The sequence below is a fragment of the Pseudophryne corroboree genome, chromosome 3 (genome assembly GCF_028390025.1).
Source record: "Pseudophryne corroboree isolate aPseCor3 chromosome 3, aPseCor3.hap2, whole genome shotgun sequence".
In the NCBI taxonomy this organism is placed as follows: Eukaryota; Metazoa; Chordata; class Amphibia; order Anura; family Myobatrachidae; genus Pseudophryne; species Pseudophryne corroboree.
The window spans coordinates 695,140,193-695,164,733 of record NC_086446.1 but is presented as its reverse complement, the minus strand read 5'-3'; the positions used below and the strand labels follow the sequence as shown (position 1 = coordinate 695,164,733).

At 48.2% G+C, this 24,541-nt stretch overlaps 1 protein-coding gene and 1 pseudogene across 1 annotated transcript in view; one reads left to right on the top strand and one right to left on the bottom strand.

Moving 5' to 3' along the window:
• DNTT (DNA nucleotidylexotransferase) overlaps nt 1–24,541 on the top strand; it is a 1,050,501-nt gene that overhangs the window by 791,233 nt on the left and 234,727 nt on the right. The window lies entirely within an intron of this gene.
• LOC134898081 (5S ribosomal RNA) lies at nt 5,312–5,430 on the bottom strand (annotated as a pseudogene).

The following is a 24,541-nucleotide window of genomic DNA, read 5'->3' as shown; positions in this document are numbered from 1 at the left end:
AAGTTAGTCCATAAAAGCTGTGGTGAAAGATATAATAGATATGAGTTCAAACTATAGTAGTTCATTGGCGATGACGTCATGTCCGGATGTCTGTAGCCGCAGATGGACCGCTTATTGAGGCGCATAGTCACTTCCGTATTTCTTTTCAGAGATAGTCTGAAATTCATGGATCAGTCATTCCTGGTAGTTATAACATCCAATCATCTTAATTCAGTCCCAAATTTCATATATGATGGATAGCAGGATCCTGCAATGCACAGCTATGGGAATATGATAATATATTTCTTAAAAAATAATTTAAGTAAAATATGTGTATAATAAGTGTGTTCTGTGAAGACATGATACTGTATTACATAGGGTATTATATATATACTAGGTGCTTCATCGCGCCCTACGGGCGCTCTTCACACCGTCGCAAGGGGCTACGCCCCCTTAACCCTTGCATGCCTTTCTGGGGTTTAATATTTGTATTATATGGAGTATTACCTGCATTCCTTTGTTAGTTGTTAAATATTGCACAATGAAAGGGCGTGCGATGGTGAAGGAGGCGCACGATGTACAGAATGTAGCGGGTGTGGGGGGGACTGCGGATGGTGTCTGTAGATGCTGTGGGTGGAGGGAGGCAGAAGTGGGGGTGGGGCCCGGATGGGGAAGGTTCGGGAGGTGCTGCGCGTGGGGGAGGGGCAGAGGAGTGGGGGATGCAGATGGGGGAGGGGTCCGGAGGCACTGAAGGTGGGGGAGGGGCAGGGGTGCCACGGGTGGGAGAGGGGCAGGTGTGGAGATGTTGTGGATGGATGAAGGGTTCCGGAGGTGCTGTTGGATGGGAAGGGACGGGAGTGCCGGGGGTTGGGTAGGGGACCGCAGGCACCATGGGTAGGGTAGGGGCAGGTACGGGTGTTGCGGCGGATGGGAAAGGAGGTCCGGAGGTGCTGCAGGTGGTGGAGGGGCAGGTGCGGGGGTGCCATTGGTGGTGGAGGGGTGGGTGAGGGGGGGACCGCTGATGGAGGAGGGTGTCTGCAGATGCTGCGGGTGGAGGGGAGCAGGTGTTGGGCATACCTCCCAACTGTCCCGATTTTCGCGGGACAGTCCCGTTTTTGGGGGACTGTCCCGCTGTCCCACCCGCGGGCCACAGTGTCCCGCGGTGGGGGGGATCAGTTGGGAGGCTCTGTCAATCGCTGCTCTGCTTAGCAGAGCAGCGGTGAATAGACGCTGTGCGCATGCGCACAGCGTCTGTTCAGTGGAGTTAGAGGGAGAGGGAGCATGCCAGCGGCTCACAGAGCGCTGGGCATGCCCCCTCAGTGACGAAAACATGGGTGTGGCTCGCGATCGCGGGTCCTCCCGCAAAGCCACGCCCCCTTTTCATAGGCCACGTCCCCTTTTCGGGAGCGCGCGCGGCTTCGCCGCGCGAGTGTCCCGCTCCACATAGATACAAAGTTGGGAGGTATGGTTGGGGGAGACATATAAGGGGGGTGAATGGTGGAAGGGGCCTGGAGGTGCTGTGGGTGGTGAAGGGGTGGAGGAGTGGGAGCCACGGGTGGTGTAGGGGGTCTGGAGGCACAGCATGTGGGGGAGGGGTGGAGTGCCGCATGTGGTGGAGGGGAAGGTGCGGAGGTGTGGTGCATTGGGGAGAGGTCTGGAGGCGCTGCGGGTACTGTACATGCCATAAAAGGTAGTTGGAGGGTATGCAGTAACAGAGCCAGGACAGGGGTGACAGGGTCAGTACAGGGTTGACGGGGCCAGGACAGGTGTGACGGGGCCAGGACAGGGGTGACGGGGCCAGGACAGAAATGATAGGGACAGGATAAGGGTGACAGGGCCAGGATAAGGGTGGCAGGGCAAGGCCAGGGGTGACAGGGACATGACAGAACACAGGGCACGGGAGAGATTGGTATTAGGGACAAAACAGTGGTGACAGACAGATGTGTCTTACCGGAGTCACTGCTGCTGGCTGCTGCTGTTCCACTCCAACCTGTTGGGATCTGCTGCTGCTGGAGACTTGGCATGGCTGACTCTCTCAGGCTGGAGTCCTGCTTCCTCTGCCCGTCCGCATCCCTCCCCCCCTCCTCAGTCACACACCGCAGACCTCACGCAGCTGCCGGGCACTGTGGTAAGGTGAGACTGGAAATGACTGGTTAGCCCCCAGGAGATGCTGCGGCTGGAGGGAGGAGGGGGTCATAGCATGCACGTGGCGCGGACCTCACGGCTTCCGGGCACTGTGGTAAGGGGAGACTGGGAGTGACTGGTTAGCTCCCAGGAGACGCTGCGGCTGGAGGGAGGAGTGGGTCAGAGCCTGCAAGCAGCTCGGATTTCTGCAGCGCTACCCGCCAGCTAAAGTGTGTGAATGAGCTGGGCGCACTCCACTGCGGGTGGCAGCGCTGCAGCTAGCGGTGGGGTTGCCGGGGCTGGAGATAACAGAGGCAGTATGGAACCTGCACAGCGGCAGGTGCCCCACTAAACTGCAGCTAAGAAGCGTGGAGTGTGTCAGAAAGTGACGCTCCTCCGCCTCAGAGAGACCCTGCTGAGTATGCCGATGTGGGGGGGTCAAGCACACAGTGAGCCGGTGCCCGTCTGTCTGTATGACATACCCCTCACACACACCCATACCTCCCAAATGTCCCGATTTTCGCGGGACAGTCCCATTTTTTGGGGTCTGTCCCTCTGTCCCACCCGCGGGTCGCAGTGTCCGGCGGTGGGGGGGGGGGGGCAGTTGGATAGCTCCTGTACTCGCTGTTCTGCTTAGCAGAGCAGCGGTGAATAGTGGAGACAGAGGGAGAGGGGGCATCAGGGGGTACGGATTAATGGGGGGGTTCCAGCAGCAGAGCCGGATTAAGGTGGGGGGAGGGGGCAGGGGATACGTACCGTTGGCCCCACAGTTTTAGGGGACCCCCCGGCTGGAGTAGCTCTGTCCCAGCTCAGAAGCTACCCCCCCGTCCTGCCAGTAACAGCGGCAGCATTGTGCTACAGTCAGCGCACGCTGGTACGTGTAGGCAGGTCTGTGGTGTTGCAGGGAGGCAGCAGTCTCCCTGCTTTCTTCTGCCTGTGTGGGTGTGTAGGGGGGGAGCGACCACCTCCTCTGGATTTAGCCCTAGCTGAGGGGCCAAAATCCCATCAAAAAAATAAAAATAAAAATCGAAATTTGCATAAGGGGGCGTGGCCGCGCGGGTCGCGATTAGGCCACGCCCCCAACCCACAGCAGGCACAGCAATGAGATAGGGCTCCCCTGTCACAAGTGCCCTGGGCCCCCCGGACTCATAATCAGCCCCTGGGAGCATGCCAGCAGCTCACAGAGCGCTGGGCAAGCCCCCTCACTGACGAAAACGGGGACCCTCCCGTGAAGCCACGCCCCCTTTTCGCCGAGTGTGTGTGTGTCCCTCCTTCTGCCTGGAGAAAGCTCCTGCAGAAAGCTGGGAGGTCTGCACCCCTGCCTGTGACATGCCCAATGCCCATGCTATCTGCTTCTGCTCCTAGTCTCCTGTAGATTTGGCCAGATCTCTGTGACTCATTTGACTAACTCCGCCCACTGTTGTAACTCCGCCCAGCGTTAGCAAATGAATCACAAGGTCACAGAATAGGGCTATTATATAGGAGATACAAATTCACCCTGCTGCGGCACTCAGGAAAGTAAAAACAATGAGGCAGGTCTCCTCATTCTTTTTCTTTCCTCAGTGCCGCTACATGGTGAATTTGTGTAAATAACACTGCCGTCCAGCAGTGTGAAACTGAGGGCACCAGGGTTAACGTACCATATGTCACAAGCAGGGGTGAGTGCAGGAATATAGCTCGATATATATATATATATATATATATATATATGGAAAATTGGAGAGATAGGGTTCGGCGCTCAGTGTTGCTAAAAAATGGTAAAAGGCCAAAAAATATATATATATGTATAAATTTATTTTAAAAGAGTTTTTTAATATATATGAGAGTAAAAAAAGGATACATAAAAACATAAAAGTATGAATCAAGTAAAATTTTACAAGGATAAGGAGATCAACTTAACTTAAGAAACAGCAGGGGATTGGTGCAGGAAACCCAACGCGTTTCATCTCAAACAGACTTCTTCAAAGGGTAGGAACATAATGAGCTTCCCTGTCTATTTATAGCCAGAGTACCTGGTAAAGGGGTTGTGACATCACTGATGGTCACATGATGCAATTACATAGTGCAGGCTTTTAAAACACTTTTTAGTACAAATGGATTATATAGGCTAGTAATTCAGAGCAGAATTAGTGATTTAGGGCACAGGTTCTCAAACTCGGTCCTCAGGACCCCACACAGTGCATGTTTTGCAGGTCTCCTCACAGAATCGCAAGTGAAATAATTAGCTCCACCTGCGGACCTTTTAAAATGTTTCAGTGAGTAATTAATACACCTGTGCACTTGCTGGGTTACCTGCAAAACATGTACTGTGTGGGGTCCTGAGGACCGAGTTTGAGAACCACTGATTTAGGGGATCAAAAACCGGGTTTATACAAGGCTATAGTCCATAAAAACATTGATTTTGATGTGTTAGTCGCATTTCCGCCACACTTCCGGTGACGGATGCCGGACCTTCGTCACTTCCGCCCCACTTCCGGTCCGTGATTGCGCATGCGCCCGCGGCGTCTCCCGGCTTTCAGGATGTTCTCTGTACTGGTGTCCACGGCTCTCCTCGGCAGGCGTCAAAGTGTGCAGGAGGGTTATGTCTCTAAGGACCTATGCGGCGGCGGCCATCTTTGCTGAGATTTCGTCCATTGGATTTCTATAGTGCGGCGGCCATCTTTTGGTAGTTCTTTTTAGATCCAAATAGTTTTCAGCCATACCCGTGTCCATGGCAACGATATCATAAATAAAAAGAGAATATGTGGTAATATCTTTGCAGCAGATATTAGCTAAACATTCAAAACGATCAAAACAATTTATTTATATATGGATATGTGATCATCAGCAGGAACTATGAGAATAATATATAACATGTCCCGTTTTTACAATAAATAGAATAAATAAATAAATAAATAAAGTGCTAGTGCAATGCTAATTATGAGGTAATATGTAGCCGGACCTCAGGGTGGAAGGTTAGTTGAAGGATATAAATATAATATAGATAGGAGTGTAAAAGTGCTAGATGGTAAGATATAAATAGTAAGATATAAATAGAAGTGTGTTTTGAAATCATATATTTCATTGGTATATTTATTATAAGTGGCAGTGCACGGTGTAGATTAGGATTATAATGGTGGAGAATTTTCGTGACCTTGTGGCGTTACTTTTAAAGAGTGTTGATATTACAAACATTATAAGTTGGTATTAGACTGGCGCCATTTGTTAAACATTACAGTACCCAATCTTCCCAGGTAGTCCCCTTTCCTGGTACTGATCAGGCCCAAACACTGCTTAGCTTCCAAGATCGGACGAGATTGGGCGTCCCAGTGTGGTTTGACTGTACGCGAAAAAAATTGGACATCATAATACCGCGTTATTTTATTTGCTTTATTGTTTAATGGGCAGTGGATATTTTAAATTGTGAAGTGAGGGAGGTATAGGAAGGAGCAATGGATACATGAAACAATGGAATATTTCCACGATACTGCACCTCATAAAAATGGTGCAATTTCGTATCCCTCATTGAGGCCGACTGGGTGTAGAGTCTGCAACTGGAAAATCCAATACATTTCTCGTCTTGAAAGTTTGTTTCCTAGGTCTCCTCCTCTCTCGCCCAAGCAAACGTGTTCAATTGCCTTAAATGTAAGGTCCTCTGGATTGGAGTTATGTTCACATGCAAAATGTCGAGAAACTGCGTGGCTAACAACCTTGTTCTTGATATTCCTTATGTGCTCTTGAATCCGTATTTTGAGGGGTCTCTTCGTTTTTCCTACATACTTCATTTTGCAGGGACACTCCAAGAGGTAAATCACGGATGATGTATTACAGTTCATAAAGTCCTTTATAGTGTATTCCTTCTTATCCTCTGAGTCGCTAAAAGTTTTCCTGTTCCGATGTAAAAACTTACATATATTGCACTTCCCACATTTATAAGACCCCATACATTTCAGCATAGGGGTATTCCGGGTGGATTTTTCCTTCAGCATACTAGGTGCAAGCAGGTCTTTGAGGTTTTTAGATTTTTTAAAAATCAGTTCTGGTTTGGGCGGTAAGATTTCTTTGAGCACTGGGTCCATTAACAGAATTCCCCAATGAGATCTGAGGGAGTTTCTAATCACTTTTTCATGTTGACTGTACGTAGTGATGAAGGCAATTCTTTCCTTTGTTTCATCCTTGGTTTTGTATGTTAAAAGCTTTTCCCTATCCAAAGCTCTCGTTTTTTCCAATGCTTCATCTAACAGGGGCTTCGGGTATTTTTTCTCTTCAAATCTCTTCCTGTAGATCTTTAATTGGTCTTCACATTCCTTATTATTTGTGCAGTTCCGTTTAATTCTTGAAAACTGGGAGGCCGGGATATTATTCTTCCACCTTTCCAGGTGACTGCTTTGGTAGTGCAGGTAACTGTTCATATCTACATTCTTAATGAAATTTTTGGTGGTCACTCTTCCCTTTTCTCCAGTTAAGATTAGATCCAAGTACTCAATAGATCTATCATTTGTTGTTGAAGTGAAGGCAAGGTTCCAATCATTGTCTCCCAAAGTCCTTAAAAATTCATTAAAAGATTCAGGTGTGCCGGCTCAGATGATTAAAATGTCGTCGATGTAACGTTTATAAAAGACCACATTTTCCTTAAAAGCACTTTTAGATGAAGCATTGGAAAAAACGAGAGCTTTGGATAGGGAAAAGCTTTTAACATACAAAACCAAGGATGAAACAAAGGAAAGAATTGCCTTCATCACTACGTACAGTCAACATGAAAAAGTGATTAGAAACTCCCTCAGATCTCATTGGGGAATTCTGTTAATGGACCCTGTGCTCAAAGAAATCTTACCGCCCAAACCAGAACTGATTTTTAAAAAATCTAAAAACCTCAAAGACCTGCTTGCACCTAGTATGCTGAAGGAAAAATCCACCCGGATACCCCTATGCTGAAATGTATGGGGTCTTATAAATGTGGGAAGTGCAATATATGTAAGTTTTTACATCGGAACAGGAAAACTTTTAGCGACTCAGAGGATAAGAAGGAATACACTATAAAGGACTTTATGAACTGTAATACATCATCCGTGATTTATCTCTTGGAGTGTCCCTGCAAAATGAAGTATGTAGGAAAAACGAAGAGACCCCTCAAAATACGGATTCAAGAGCACATAAGGAATATCAAGAACAAGGTTGTTAGCCACGCAGTTTCTCGACATTTGCATGTGAACATAACTCCAATCCAGAGGACCTTACATTTAAGGCAATTGAACACGTTTGCTTGGGCGAGAGAGGAGGAGACCTAGGAAACAAACTTTCAAGACGAGAAATGTATTGGATTTTCCAGTTGCAGACTCTACACCCAGTCGGCCTCAATGAGGGATACGAAATTGCACCATTTTTATTGAGGTGCAGTATCGTGGAAATATTCCATTGTTTCATGTATCCATTGCTCCTTCCTATACCTCCCTCACTTCACAATTAAAATATCCACTGCCCATTAAACAATAAAGCAAATAAAATAACGCGGTATTATGATGTCCAATTTTTTTCGCGTACAGTCCAAACCACACTGGGACGCCCAATCTCGTCCGATCTTGGAAGCTAAGCAGTGTTTGGGCCTGATCAGTACCAGGAAAGGGACTACCTGGAAGATTGGGTACTGTAATGTTTAACAAATGGCGCCAGTCTAATACCAACTTATAATGTTTGTAATATCAACACTCTTTAAAAGTAACGCCACAAGGTCACGAAAATTCTCCACCATTATAATCCTAATCTACACCGTGCACTGCCACTTATAATAAATATACCAATGAAATATATGATTTCAAAACACACTTCTATTTATATCTTACTATTTATATCTTACCATCTAGCACTTTTACACTCCTATCTATATTATATTTATATCCTTCAACTAACCTTCCACCCTGAGGTCCGGCTACATATTACCTCATAATTAGCATTGCACTAGCACTTTATTTATTTATTTATTTATTCTATTTATTGTAAAAACGGGACATGTTATATATTATTCTCATAGTTCCTGCTGATGATCACATATCCATATATAAATAAATTGTTTTGATCGTTTTGAATGTTTAGCTAATATCTGCTTCAAAGATATTACCACATATTCTCTTTTTATTTATGATATCGTTGCCATGGACACGGGTATGGCTGAAAACTATTTGGATCTAAAAGAACTACCAAAAGATGGCCACCGCACTATAGAAATCCAATGGACGAAATCTCAGCAAAGATGGCGCCGCCGCATAGGTCCTTAGAGACATGACCCTCCTGCACACTTTGACGCCTGCCGAGGAGAGCCGTGGACACCAGTACAGAGAACATCCTGAAAGCCGGGAGACGCCACGGGCGCAATGCGCAATCACGGACCGGAAGTGGGGCGGAAGTGACGAAGGTCCGGCATCCGTCACCGGAAGTGTGGCGGAAATGCCACTAACACATCAAAATCAATGTTTTTATGGACTATAGCCTTGTATAAACCCGGTTTTTGATCCCCTAAATCACTAATTCTGCTCTGAATTACTAGCCTATATAATCCATTTGTACTAAAAGTGTTTTAAAAGCCTGCACTATGTAATTGCATCATGTGACCATCAGTGATGTCACAACCCCTTTACCAGGTATTCTGGCTATAAATAGACAGGGAAGCTCATTATGTCCCTACCCTTTGAAGAAGTCTGTTTGAGACGAAACGCGTTGGGGTTTCCTGCACCAATCCCCTGCTGTTTCTTAAGTTAAGTTGATCTCCTTATCCTTGTAAAATTTTACTTGATTCATACTTTTATGTTTTTATGTATCCTTTTTTTACTCTCATATATATTAAAAAATTATTTTAAAATAAATTTATACATATATATATATTTTTAGGCCTTTTACCATTTTTTAGCAACACTGAGCGCCGAACCCTATCTCTCCAATTTTCCATAAGTCCAGCATTGCGGTTCCGGCACTGCATCCTTAGGGCCCGGCAGACACCTTTCCGGCAGACACCTTTTAATGAGGTTATGTGTGTTTTTTATGGTAATTTTTAGGTAATTTTAATCCTATTTTTAGGTTAATTCTTTTTACTGAGATCATAGTTCGCAAGTGGCGCTGTACCTCCCCCCCCTTTTTCTCTCTCTCTCTCTCTCTATATATATATATATATATATATATCCTATATATTAGCCTTGTGATTCTGTGCCTGGCCCTCTAACGCTGGGCGGAGTCACAGGCACAGATCTGGGTGGCTGGATGCAGGCCAGGCACAGTCCCCTCCCTCGGTCCGCCCATCCCCACCCAGTCCCCTACTCATCTCCGCCCTGTCCCCTCTTTCCCTCCTCCCTGTACACTCCCTGCACCCTGGTGACACTGCAGCCGGTGAGTCTTGCGGCTGCCGCACAGTCCGGAGGAGAATGCTGTGGACGACCTCTGACTGCCGCACCCGCCCCCCTCCCACCCGCGGCACCCACAGCCTCCACATCATCCGCCCCCCACCCGCGGCACACGCCCCGCACCCTTTCACCCACGGCACCCCCTGCCCCTCCCCCAGCCGCAGTACTCCAGCCCCTCCCCCCCACGGCACTTTATCCCCTCGCCCACGTGGTACTCCCGCCCATAGCACCCATATCTGCAGCACCCCCCACCCCTCCCCCACCCGTGGCACTCCCGCCCCTCCCCCAACCATAGCACCCACATCTGCACCCCCCACCCCTCCCTCCCACGGCACTCCCACCCCTCCCCCACCTGCGCCACTCCAGCCCCCTCCCCCACCCATAGCACCCACATCTGCAGCACTCCCACCCCTCCCCCACCCGCGCCACTCCCGCCCCTCCCCCACCCGCAGCACTCCCACCCCCTCCCCCACCCATAGCACCCACATCTGCAGCACCCCCACCTGCGGCACTCCCGCCCCTCCCCCACCCGTGCCACTCCCGCCCCCTCCCCCACCCATAGCACCCACATCTGGAGCACACCCCACCCCTCTCCCTCCCGCAGCACTCCCGCCCCTCCCCCACCCGTGGCACTCCCGCCCCCTCCCCCACCCATAGCACCCACATCTGCAGCACCCCCCACCCCTCCCCCACCCGCACCACTCCCGCCCCTCCCTCACCCGCCGCACTCCTGCTCCCTCCCCCACCCATAGCACCCACATCTGCAGCCCACCCGCTGCACTCTGGCCCCTCCCCCCACCTGCGACACAGTCCCTTCCCCCAACCGGGGCACTCCCCCCTCCCCTACCCATTGCACCCACACCTGCCGCACCCCCTGCACCTCTCCTACCCGCGACACTCTCACCCCTCCCCCACCTCCAGCACACGCCCCTCCCCCACCCACGTCACTCCCGCCCCCTCCCCCACCCATAGCACCCACACCTGCAGCACCCCCTGCACTCCCACCCCCTCACCCACCCACCGCACACGCCCCTCCCCAACCCAATGCACCCCCACCTGCAGCAACCCCTCCCCCGGCACACTCCCCTCCCCCACCCGCGGCACTCCCGCCCCCTCCCCAACCCGATGCACCCACACCTGCAGCAACCCCCGCCCCTCCCCCACCCGCAGTACATGCCCCTCCGACCCACGGCACTCCCTCCTCCCTCCATAGCACCCACACCTGAAGCAACCCCCGCCCCTCCCCCACCCAAGGCACTCCCGCCCCCTCCCCCGCCCGTATCACCCACAACCCGCAAAACCCCCCGCCACTCCCCCACCCCCACCTCTCTCCCCGCTATACCCCCGCACCCTCCACCCCACCCCAATACCCACCTCTCCCCCCCGCACCCTCCACCCCACCTGCACCTCCCCCACCCGCCGCACTCACAGCATCCACCACATCCGCCCCCCCACCCGCTGCACACGCCCCTCCACCACCACCCCTCCCCCACCCGCGGCACCCCCATACCCACCTCTCCAACCCCGCACCCTCCACCCCTCCCCCACCCGCGGCACCAACAGCATCCACCACATCTGTCACCCACCCACGGCACACGCCCCTCCCCCACCTGTGGCACTCCCGTTCCCTCCCCCACCCGTAGCACCCACAAACCGCGGCACCCCCCGCCTCTCCCCCACCCGTGGCATCCCCGCCCCTCCCCCACCCCCATACCCAGCTCTCCCCCCCGCTACACCCCTCCATCCCACCCCCACCCGTGGCACCCACAGTATCCACCACATCCGCCTCGCGCCCTCTCCCCCACCCGTACAACCCACCCCCGCAGCACCCCCCACTCCTCCCCCACCCACAGCACTCCCGCCCCCACCTGCAGGACCCCCCTCCCCCACCCACAGCACCCACCACATCCGTCCCCCACCCCCGGCACACGCCCCTCCCCCACCCGTGGCACTCACTCCCCTCCCCCACCCGTATCACCCACAACCCGCAAACCCTCCGCCCCTCCCCCACCGCCCCCGCACCTCCCCTATCCCCATACCCACCTCTCTCCCCACTACACCACCGCACCCTCCACCCCACCCACACCTCCCCCACCTGCCGCACTCACAGCATCCACCACATCCACCTACCACCCGCTGCACACACCCCTCCCCGCCTGCAGCACCCATCACCCCTCCCCCACTTGCGGCACCCCCGCACCAACCTCTCCACCCCCGCACCCTCCACTCCTCCCCCACCCGCGGCACCAACAGCATCTACCACATCCACCCCCCATCCGTGGCACACGCCCCATCCAACCTACAGCATCCACCACATCCCCCTTCCACCCGTGGCACTCCTGCCCCCTCCTCCACCTGTAGCACCCACACCCGCAGCACCCCCCGCCCCCTCCCCTGCCCACAGCCCATCCGGTCCCCCACCACACCCCCACAGCCGCCACTCCCCCAACCACAGCACCTCCGGCCCCCTCCCCCACCCACATCATCTATAGACACCTTCCCCCATTCGTGGACCTACCACACCTCCCCCACCTGCAGCACCTCCGGACCACCTCCCACAGCACCTCCGGACCCCATCCACGGCTCCCCTGCAGCTACCCCTCCTCCACCCGCGGCACTTCTAGAACCTATCACCCAACCTCACCCCCCCTGCAACACCACCTCCCCAAACACACCCACACTACATCGCCCCTCCCCCACGCACACCACCTCCAGACCCCCTCCTTCATCCACAGACCCCCGCACCCACCCCTCCCCCACCATCAGCATCTACACTCCCCTTCCGCACCCGCACCTCCCCCACCCGCAGCACCTCTAGACCCCCTTCCCCATCCGCGCCCCCTCCACACCTACCCCACCCCCACCCACAGCACCTCTGCAACCTTTCCGCCATCCATGCCACTGCACCCACCCCTCCACCACCCGCATTACCTCTGGACCCCCTCCTGCATCCACCCCTCCACCACACGTAGCACCTCGGACACCATCTGCAGCCGCTACAAGTGATTCCCTGAATCGGGGTGATCAGCGCCACAGATAGGCACCTCCAACTCACTGAATCCACCCCCTTTCCAAACCACCACACACACACACACACACACACACACACACACACACACACACACACACACACACACACACACTGAACTTCTGTGAGTATAGTTACTACCAATGGACATTGGATTAATAAAAAAAATTAATACTGTGGCCATTATGTGTCTAAGCGACACTGCTACCTGTGGGCACTGTACGTATAAACGCAGCTACTACCTGTGGCCATTGTGTCTACAACCAAGTCTGCTACCTGTGGCCATTGTGTCTACAACCAACTCTGCTACCTGTGGCCACTGTGTATATAAGCGGCTCTGCTACCAGTGGCCATTGTGTGTATAAGCGACACTGCTACCTGTGAACATTGTGTGTATAAGTGACACTGCTACCTGTGCCCATTGTGTGTATAAGTGACACTGCTACCTGTGGCCATTGTGTGTATAAGCGCCTCTGTTACGTATGGGAATTGTGTGTACAAGTGGCACTGCTACCGGGGGCCATTGTGTGTATAAGCACCACTGCTACCTGTGGTCATTGTGTGTATAAACTGCTTTGCTACCTGTTGGCTAAGCACCACTGCTACCTGTGGTCATTGTGTGTATAAACTGCTTTGCTAGCTTTTGGCACGTTGTGTATAAGTGTCTCTGCTACCTGTGGGCTCTGTGTGTATAAGCGGCTCTGCTACCTGTGGGCACTGTGTGTATAAGCATCACTGCTACCTGTGGTCATTGTGTGTATAAACTGCTTTGCTACCTGTGGGTACTGTGTGTATAAGCATCTCTGCTACCTGTGGACACTGTGTGTATAAGCGGCTCTGCTACAGTACCTGTGGGCACTGTGTGCACGGCTCTGCTACCTGTGGGTATTGTGTGTATAAGCGTTTCTGCTACCTGTGGGTATTGTGTGTATAAGCTTCCCTGCTACCTCTGGCCACTGTGTGGATACGTGGCTCCGTTACCTGTGGCCACTGTGTGTATAAGCTGCGCTGCTACCTGTGTCCATTGTGTGTATACGCGGCTCTGATACCTGTGGCCACTGTGTGTATAAGCTGCACTGCATACACTAGCAGTATATACTACACTATGTTATTCATTGTGCCCTGCGGCCACTCTTCACGCCCTCACAAAGGGCTACACCCCCTTGACAATCGCACGCCCTTCCCCCTTGCAATATTTACCCACTAGCATAAACTTTTTTGCAGGTAATACTCCATATAATGACAATTATAGCACAGCTGAAGCTCGTGCAGGGGTTAACGGGTCGTAGCCTCTTGCAACGGTATTTTCTCTCTAACACCTTCCCTCTCTTTATCCTCTCCCTACCACCCTGCCTCTCCCTATCCTTTACTGATCGCACAGCGTTTCTGTACATTCCCTTTCTCCCCCCTTACGCCTCTCTATCTTTTCTCAACCGGACCCCATTTCTGTATGCCCTCTATACTGCCTTGCATTTCTGGATCTGTTATCTACCGGCCTGCGTATGTTCAAAGGCGTGCAGGGGTTAACGGGGCGTAGCCCCTAATGACGGTGTGAAGAGCGCCCGTAGGGCGTGATGAATCACCTAGTATATATATATATGTATATATATATATATATATATATATATATATATAAAAAACAGACAACAGAACAGGAGACACCAGGGGGTTTATTTACAAAAAATTTGAGTTTGTCTGATTTGTTGTTTTTTTTTCAAAGTGTCGGCAGTGTTGGGGCTATTCGTAATGCTTTTCACGGCTAAGTTCAGAAATACGAATGAATAGACCATCGGTCAAACGTGGCTGTTTGTTCATACAACACAGGAATTTACCATTCATTCGTATTTGGATGTTAGTCTCTGAATGCTCAATTGCGGGTGTATTTTTTTGCGATTCGTTAAAAAAAGCAGCAAAAAAATAGACCTGCTTTTTCCAGGCGAGTTTGGATTATCATGCACGGATCAGTGAGATCTGTGCATGGTTATCTATGGGAAAGGTTCTGTTTACTGTAAAAAATTGATTTTTTTTTTTGCGTGGGGTCCCCCCTCCTAAGCATAACCAGCCTCGGGCTGGTTGTAATAATACAGGGAAAAACCTGACAGGGGTTCCTCCATATTTAAACAACCAGCACTGGGCTCTGCGCCTAGTCCTTGTGCCAAAAATACGGGGGACAAAAAGCGTAGGGGTCCCCCGCATTTTTTACACCAGCACCGGGCTCCACTATTCAGAGAGATAATGCCACACCCGGGGTACCCTGGAGGAGTGGGTCACTCTTGTGGTTGGCCCACTTAACCTCACAGTCTACCACAGACTGCAAAATTCCCACCATTGGATTTAATGGAGTGCCTCAGCGCTACATTGTATGTACAGTGCGTCGCCTGACTGACAGTGCAGGAGCGCACAGCCAATCAGGAGAGTGCCATGATGTGGCGCTCCCTGATTGGCTGAAGGGACCCTCTTTGACAGGAGTCACGGGGTGTCCAGCCAGACGGGGAAAGGGGTTCCATGTGTAAACATGGGACCCCTTTCAGTACGTGGATCGGGTTTTTCGTTTTTTTATTTTTACAAGTCCCTGGATTATAACTTATAAGAAGAGGACCGAACTCTCACAGGATTCTTTGTAAGTATAATTTTATTTACAGGTACCCCGGTATTCTACTGGACAAGAGGACCGAGTGCTTCGTGTGAACATAGGTATGTATGCATGTAAGTGTGCATGTATGTTTAATAAAATTTTACTTTCAAGGTGTGTGTGTTTTTTTTTGGAGAACTACAGGTACCAGCGGGCCCATTTCCCCCTGCATGCTGGTACTTGTGGTTCTCCAAGTACCAGCTTGCGGGGGAGGCTTGCTGGGACTTGTAGTTCTGCTACAAAAAACAATATTCTATTCTTACACAAAAGGCTATCAGCCTCCCATCCACCGCCCACGGATGAAGGGGACAGCCTCGGGCTTCACCCCTGGTCCTTGGGTGGCTGGAGGGGGGAACCCCTTGATTTAAGGGGTCCCCACTCCTCCAGGGTACCCCGGCCAGGGGTGAATAGTTGGGGATTTAATGCCAGGGCCGCAGGGACCAGTATAACAGTGTCCCCCGGCTGTGGCATTATCTCTCTTACTAGTGGAGCCTGGTGCTGGTGTAAAAAATACGGGGGACCCCTACGCTTTTTGTCCCCTATATTTTTGGCACCAGGACCAGGTGCAGAGCCCGGTGCTGCTTGTTTAAATATGGGGGAACCCCTGTCAGTTTTCCCCCTGTATTATTACAACCAGGACCGGCTCAAAGAGCCCGAGGCTGGTTATGCTTAGGAGGGGGGACCCCACGCAATTTTTTTTTTAACCCATTCTGCACTGCTCACAATGCACACAATGAAGCCCTGCACAGATCTCACAGATCCAGCCGGGATTCCTTGTGTTTTGTCAGGCAGTGTTTTACTAATCAGTCCTGTAAAACACTGCCTGACATTATGAATCACATCGACATCGGAAAATACGAATGTTGAAAACTCGGCAGCTTAGTAAATGACCGTATCAGGATTCAAAAAGTTGCAGTAAAATGCACCCAATACCATTTGAGATAAAACACCCTTAAAAAATGCACCCGATCCACTATTTGGATAGAAGGAATTGCTTAATCATTAAGTGTCAGCAAGAGATATTAATTTACATGAAAAGCCAATTGAAAGGACCACATAATTAATTGAAAGTTCTAATACTAATACTGACTCTATATATAAGACACCCCTGATGAAGTCATATGTATATTTGCACAAACTATTGTCCTGTTGCCACAACCCTTTTAGGAGTATTTTAAGAAAGTATTTTAATAAATATATACATATCTTGAAAATAAATTGATGTGGTTGTACTCCATAAAAAACTTGCTGTAAAAAATTGAATAACCCTTGCACTGCAGAAATTTATATAATAGGCGCCCCCTAAAGAAACAATTTCCATATATCTATCCAAGAGGCCCTTTCAGGCAGAGGACCAATCTGTGGGGTTGCTACCGACTATGGCTCTCATTCCGAGTTGATCGCTAGCTGCTTTCGGTCGCAGCGCAGCAATCAGGCAAAAAATCGGCACTTCTGCGCATGCGTATGGGGCGCACTGCGCATGCGTGTTGTACTTTCACAAAAGCCGATGTAGTTTAACACAAGGTCTAGCGACGCTTTTCAGTCACACTGCTGGCCGCAGAGTGATTGACAGGAAGTGGGTGTTTCTGGGAGGAAACGGACCGTTTTCGGGGAGTGTGTGAAAAAACGCAGGTGTGTCGGATAAAAACGCAGGCGTGCCTGGGGAAACGGGGGAGTGGCTGGCCGAACGCAGGGCGAGTTTGTGACGTCAAAACAGGAACTAAACAGTCTGCAGTGATCGCTAGCTAGGAGTAGGTCTTGAGCTACTCTGAAACTGCACAATCTTTTTTTGTAGCAGCGCTGCGATCCTTTCGTTTGCACTTCTGATAAGCTAAGATACACTCCAAGAGGGCGACGGCTTAGCGTTTGCACTGCTGCTAAAAGCAGCTAGCGAGCGAACAACTCGGAATGAGGGCCTATATTTAAAAAGAAAAAAAACATTTGGTTACTGAAATTTCTACTATATTGAACCAAACTATCACTAAAGATGTATAAGCACAGTACTAGTTAGCAAATATTTTATAAATAAAGTATATATTAAACTATATATATATATATATATATAAAAACAAAGACAAATTATATATATTTATACAGGGCCGGTGCTAGGGTGTTCAGCGCCCCCCTGCAAACTATAAATTTGCGCCCCCCCATATTCCACAAAAGGGACAGCGTGCGCCAGGAAGGGGCATGGCCACACAATAGTACCCCCATTTAAAATTATGCCACACAGTAGCACAATCTTATTCAACTTATACATAATGCCCCACCCGTAGTAGTAGCGTCCTTATATGTAATGCACCCCAGTAGGTAGTAGTAGCGTCCTTATACATAATGCCCCCCAGTAACAGTAGCATCCTTATGCATAATGCCCCCCCAGTAGTAGTAGCATTCTTATACATAATGCACCCACAGTAGTAGTAGCAGCGTCCTTATACATAGTGCACCCACAGTAGTAGAAGTTTCCTTATACATAATGCCCCCAGTAGTAGTAGCGTCCTTATACGTAATGCCCTCCTAATAGTAGTAGTAGCATCCTTTTACGTAATGCCCCCCAGTAGTAGTAGCGTCCTTATACGTAATGCCCCCCAGTAGTAGTAGCGTCCTTATACGTAATGCCCCCAAGTAGTAGTAGCTTCCTTATAAGTAATGCACCCCCAGTAGTAGTACCGTCCTTATACATGCCCCCCCAGTAGTAGTAGCATCCTTACACGTAATGCCCCCCCAGTAGTAGTAGCGTTCTTATACGTAATGTTCCCCAGTAGTAGCGTCCTTATACGTAATGCCCCCCCAGTAGTAGTAGCATTGTTATACGTAATGCCCCCCCAGTAATAGTAGCGTCCTGATACGTAATGCCCCCAAGTAGTAGTAGCTTCCTTATACGCAATGCGCCCCCAGTAGTAGTAATAATAATAATAATCATTTTATTTATATAGCGCTCTTTCTCCAAACAGGACTCAAGGCGCTTTACAGACATCAAAACAAACATAATACAGAAGATTAATACACCAATACACAGGCATAAAAATGAAAACCTAAAATGCATAGAGTAATCATATTGCAGGGTTGGTGTAGGCATTTTGGGTAATAACTTCCATGGGCTGTGTATTCCACCCTCACAGGGTACCAGGTGCAGCAGCCATCTTGGGCGCACTGCGTAGGATTACCCTGGGTGGAATAGTCCATCCCTAGAAGAGGTGACACAAAATGGGGGTGATTGCAGCATCCTAACATTCAGAGTAGGGTACAAACAAAACTATCAGGTCCATGTATTTTCATCCCATCCACAAGCGTACCAGATGAGGCAGCCATATTGGGCGCACCAGAGAGGTTACACTGGGAGGTAAGCCATACATGGACCAAATGCATACATGGGAGAACGGGCACTTGTGTAGTCATATGATATAACCTGTATGAACAATCCACATTAGGCACATCCTGCCCGCAGAGGAACCACCAGAGGACCCCATTTGGGGTGCACTGTGTTAGATGCTGCTGGCAGGGTGTGCAATCAGTGGAGGCACATCTCACAGGAATACCACACGGTGGGATGGAAGGATGCGGTAAAAAAGTGGTTTTTTTTTATTGTTTTGTTTTCTTAAGAAGAAAGCACATGGTGAGATCACCTTTGCAGGTAAACAACGAAAGGAGGGAAATTATCCTGGTCTAATTGGAGCAGTACAGGGGAAATATGAGAATGTGGGGAGCACACTAAAATCTGAAGAAAATAACCCTGCTGAGCCTGGCTTTGGTGCTCTCCCCTCCAATGCTCCCTGCTCACCTTGAGGGGTAAGCCTGTAAGGCACTACTGATGTTCTCTGCCAGAGGGTTAGTGGGCGTAGTCCTGGTGATTTCATTGCAGCGGTTTGGTGAGTCCACATAATGTTCCTGAAATCTTGCTTGATGGTGTTCAATGTTTGTTCAACTGTTTTTTTTAACTGTTACTTTTCAAAATGCTTAGAGATAGGAACGCTTTCAGTATTGGAACGTACAGCTGTGTATGGTTGAAGCTACAGATATACTATGGTAAATTCACACAACTACAGCTGAGGCAAATGTCCCACTAATCAAAGGGGTTAAATTACACAGTGTTTGACTAAGCAAACACCAGCCCAGTCTGCCTTCATTAAATATGCGCCCCTAACCAAAATTTGAAACACAGGTAATTTAAATAACAAACAAATCCAGAAATCACAAAACTAACTAACAAATGGTTTGAACATACATTTAGTAAAGAGATGTTTTGCTGAGGTTCAGATTGCAATAGGCAGATTACAGGGTGAGATTTGAACATACATTTAGTAAAGAGATGTTTTGCTGAGGTTCAGATTACAATAGGTAGATTACAGGGTGAGATTTGAACATACATTTAGTAAACAGATGTTTTGCTGAGGTACAGATTGCAATAGGCAGATTACAGGGTGAGATTTGAACATACATTTAGTAAAGAGATGTTTTGCTGAGGTTCAGATTGCAATAGGCAGATTAGTAGTACCGTCCTTACACATAATGCCCTACCAGTAGTAGTAGCAGCATCCTTATACGTAATGCCCCCCCAGTAGTAGTAGCGTCCTTATACGTAATGCCCCCCACAGTAGTAGAAGCATCCTTATACATAATGCACCCCCCAGTAGTAGTAGCATCGTTATACGTAATGCCCCCCCAGTAATAGTAGCGTCCTTATACGTTATTCCCCCCAGTAGTAGCATCATTATACGTAATGCCCCCCAGTAGTAGTAGCATACTTAAATGTAATGCCCTCCCCAGTAGTAGCATCGTTATACGTAATGCCCCCCCAGTAATAGTAGCGTCCTTATACGTTATTCCCCCCAGTAGTAGCATCATTATACGTAATGCCCCCCAGTAGTAGTAGCATACTTAAATGTAATGCCCTCCCCAGTAGTAGCATCGTTATACGTAATGCCCCCCAGTAGTAGTAGCGTCCTTGCATGTAATGCCCCCACCCCAGTAGTAGTAGCGTCCTTACATGTAATGCCCCCCTAGTAGTAGCATAATTTTACGTAATGACCCCCCTGTAGTTGTAGCGTCCTTACATATAATGCCCTCCCCAGTAGTAGCGTCCATAATGCGCACGCACACAGACACTTCTCACACACACCCACCCACCCACCCACCATACACACACATATATATATATATATATATATACACACCCGCCATACACACACCCCGACCCCCACCATACACACTCCCACCATATGCACACACGCGCGCGCACACACACACACACACACACACACACACACACACACACACACACATACACACACACATACATACATTTCTCTCTCACCCTCCACTTACCTAAGTCTGGCTGGCCACCACTGTAATTACTCTCCAGTCTCCCTCTGTACAGCATCCTGGTCCGTGTAGCTCTGCCCCTTTCTGCCCTGTGTAGCTCAGCCCCCTCCTCTGATCCGTACACAGTGCTGTCACACAGGTGAGGGGAGGGAAGGGTAGTGGGATTTTCATGCTGCCGGCACCGCTGCCTGTCATACAGTGACAGGCACAGCAGCTGGCAGCAGCAGCAGGAGGAACAGGACGGCGCAGCAGCAGGGAAGGGATGCAGAGCAGGGGGAGCGCCTCTCCATCCCAATGCCTCCCGGGACTGCATCCCTTCGTTAAGCGGGTAGCGCCAGCCCTGTATATATACTATATATGTATTATATTACACACACACACACACATATATATATATATATATATATATATAAATTCCAAAGGTCGGCACTCACGTCTGTCCCATATGTATAGCTTGCCAAGGTGCTGCGTCGACAGAAAGCATGTAGGTACACCCAGAAAACGGCACTCACTGGTCTCCCAAGAAAACACTGAACAACGTCCTCTTATCAAGATAAGTTTTCTGGGTGTACCTATATACCTATATATATATATATATATATATATATGTATGTATATAGCAAAGATGCGGCACTCCAGGCTTCAATAATTCACCAAAAGCAAGTTATTACTTGTCCAGCAACGTTTCAGTAGTCGCACCTACTGTCGTCAGGCTTTATTACAAGATTAAAATAATGTACATACCTTTATACTGTCACCCCCTGTGAATTCCTGCCGGCTCGTCCCGGGACCGCTCACCCGCCGAGCCGCATAGCGTCTGACGTCATCGTCAAGCGACGGCGCCGTGAAACTTACACCCATCACCATAGCAACCAAGGAAGCGTGCAGTATAACATAGGAGGCTGGCTGTAACAATATAATGACAGTTCATTATCTGGTATACTAAGTTCACAGACTGTTATTAAACATCTAGGCATCCTCATTATCTTAATTTAATAAATCCTATTCCTTATATCAATAAACCTCTAAGAAATTAACACTAACAGATATTGACCACTGTTTTATTTTAGGAAACATGAATATGAAATAGTTTCATTGAGGCCTTTGGGATATATTACATCTAGACGTAGTATCCATCTTGTTTCTAATTGCAACAATCTTGCACCTCTATTGCCTCCTCGCATGTCTCCCATCACACAGTCTATCATTCTATATCTAATACTGTGCAAAGGATGTTTACATTGGGCAAAATGCCGGGCCACGGTCTGTTCACTGTCGCCCGTGTCCAGGGCATTGCGGATGGCTGACCTGTGAGCTGACATCCTTTCCTTAAATCTTCGTTCGGTCTTGCCGATGTAGCTCAAGCCACATGGGCAAATGATTTGATCAATTACAAAATTCGAGTTACAAGTTAGCTGATATTTAATGGGGATTTTTTGTCCTGTATGTGGATGGTTGAAAGAATCTCCGGCCAGGAGATATTGACAAGTAACACAGGCACATTTGATATTGCCTAATTTAACTGACGTAGGCAGAAAAGATTTTTTTCTTGTAGGTTCTCTGTTTAATTTTGCCACATCAGTTTTCACCAATAAATCACGCAAGTTTTGGCCTCGCGAATAACAGGGCATAAGTTTAGTATCACGTAGATGTAAAGTATTGTCTGAACTTACAATAGACCAATGTTTCTTGGATATAGAGTTAATATGTGTAGAATTGACATTATATTTATTGACCCATGGTAAAACTGGCCTGTCTGCCTTAGTTTTCTTATTTGTACTAAGTAATGTATCTCTATCAAGGGCCATAACTCTGTCTTTGGAGCTTTTTAATTTTTTTATGGAATAACCTCTATCTACCAATTTGTCTATTAGACCATCTATTTGTTGTTCTGCCGTCTCCTTACTACTATTAATGCGTCTGATTCTAACCATTTGAGAGTATGGAAGACCTCTCATCATGGATTTGGGGTGACAACTTCTAGCATGAAGTAGTTGTTGTCTGTCGGTTGGCTTCATGTACACAGTAGTGGTAAGTGTAGAATTTTTGATGTGAATGTTCACATCTAAAAAATTAATGACCTCCTGGCTCATGCAATAGGTGGACTTGATGGGTCCCTCTGTGGCATTGTACTCAGCAATAATGTTCTCCAATACTGTATGATTACCTTTCCACAAGATGATTAAATCATCTATATACCTGTTAAACAGCAACGCCAGAGCAGTGAACAAAGGATTGTTAAATAACAAGTCCTCTTCTACCTCAAACATCACTATATTCGCGTACACTGGAGCCACAGAAGAACCCATTGCACACCCCCTGATTTGCATGTAGTATTGTTTATCATACAAGAAGAAATTCATGGTCAGGATTAATTCTAACAAATGTAATATCACATCTACCTTAGCCAAGGTAAATGCATTTTTCTTCAACAGAAATCTTTTAACATCATTTAATCCAAATTGATGCGGAATCGATGTATATAGACTTACTACATATACAGTAACTAACCATGTATCGTCTGGAATTGAAGTTAATCCCTTTAAATTGTTAAGTAAACTGGTTGTGTCTAGCAGAAAACTTGGTTCGTTCCGAATTAACGGCTGCAATAGAGAGTCTAATAGACAAGCTGTCGGTTGCAATAATGACCCTCTGGCCGACACAATTGGGCGGCCCGGCGGGGGATCCACCCCCTTATGGATCTTTGGAATCAAATAAAAAATCAGCACCAATGGATAGTCAGGGATCAGAATCTTAAATATATCCTCAGAAAATAAATCTACAACTAATGCTTGTTGCAAAATACCTTGTAATCTCTTTTTACAAAGATTTGTAGGATTAGATTGCAATTTTGTATAAACCTGTGGATCAGACAATTGTTTAAGAGCTTCCTTGTTATAATCAGTGAAATCTTGGAGGACAATTGCCCCCCCCCTTTGTCAGCTGACCGAATTATCAAATTATGATTGTTAGACAATGATTTCAGCGCCTCTCTTTCTTGTAAAGTTAGGTTAGGATGATTGGAACCATCACTATTGGTGACGGCTTCCACATCCTTTTCTAACAGTCTCATAAAGGTCTTGATGCTGGGATTATATGATAATGGTTCAAAAGTTGATTTCGGAACAAATGGTCGTAGCTGTTTTGGAATTGGATATTCATCACCTCCTGATTGTCCTTTGTCTTTAAAATGTTCTTTCAGCTTAATTTTTCTCTGCAAAGAATGTTTCTCTATGTTCCATTGTAATGGATCAAACTGAACTGAAGGAATGAAAGACAGACCCTTATTCAGCAGACTAATTTCTGTCGGAGTCAGTTCATAAGAGGACAGATTGACTATGATGTCTTTTTGGCTGTTGGAGGACGTCCTGCTCTTCCTCTGCCTTTCATTTTGCCCACTTCTCCTTGTGCGCCATCTTTGTCTGGAATCTTCCTCCTCGTGTTTTCACCCCTAAAGGGGCAGCAGCCTTGTTAGATCTATTAGTATCGCTGTTGGTCTCTTGTGAGGATTCTGTGTCAAACCTAGCAAAGAGTCTCCGGTCTCTGCGGAAGAATGGTCGTCTCTTCCCCTCTGGTCTGGTATCAGAGAGCCATCTATATACAGAATGTTTCTCGTAATCCTGTTCCACCTTTTTAGGTTTCTCTTGTTTAAAGGCTATCAGTTCCCTCTTATATTGGGACACTTGTTGTTGAATCTTTTCCATCCAACTTTCCTCTTTGTCAGCTAAAAGTGCCGGAGTATGCACCAATTCATATGCAGAGATCTTATGTTTAATCACTTCCATTTCTTTCTTAGATTGCTCTATGACCAATAATATTAAATCTAATGAGCATCTGTTTAGTATAGCCGTCCAACGTCGACAGAATTGTACATCATAGCGTCCAATTGTAGGACAGTTCCTCACCCGAAACCCTCGGGGTATCTTCTTCATTTTATAATAATCACTGAGTGATAGTCCATGCAGATAAAAATCTACTTCTTTCTTTTTTATTTTAAGTAGTTCCTTAAAGATGTATTCTACTGGCGTTGCTTCCGCCTCGTCATTAATACCTTTATCACATAATATTCCTCTATGTATCTCTATCAAG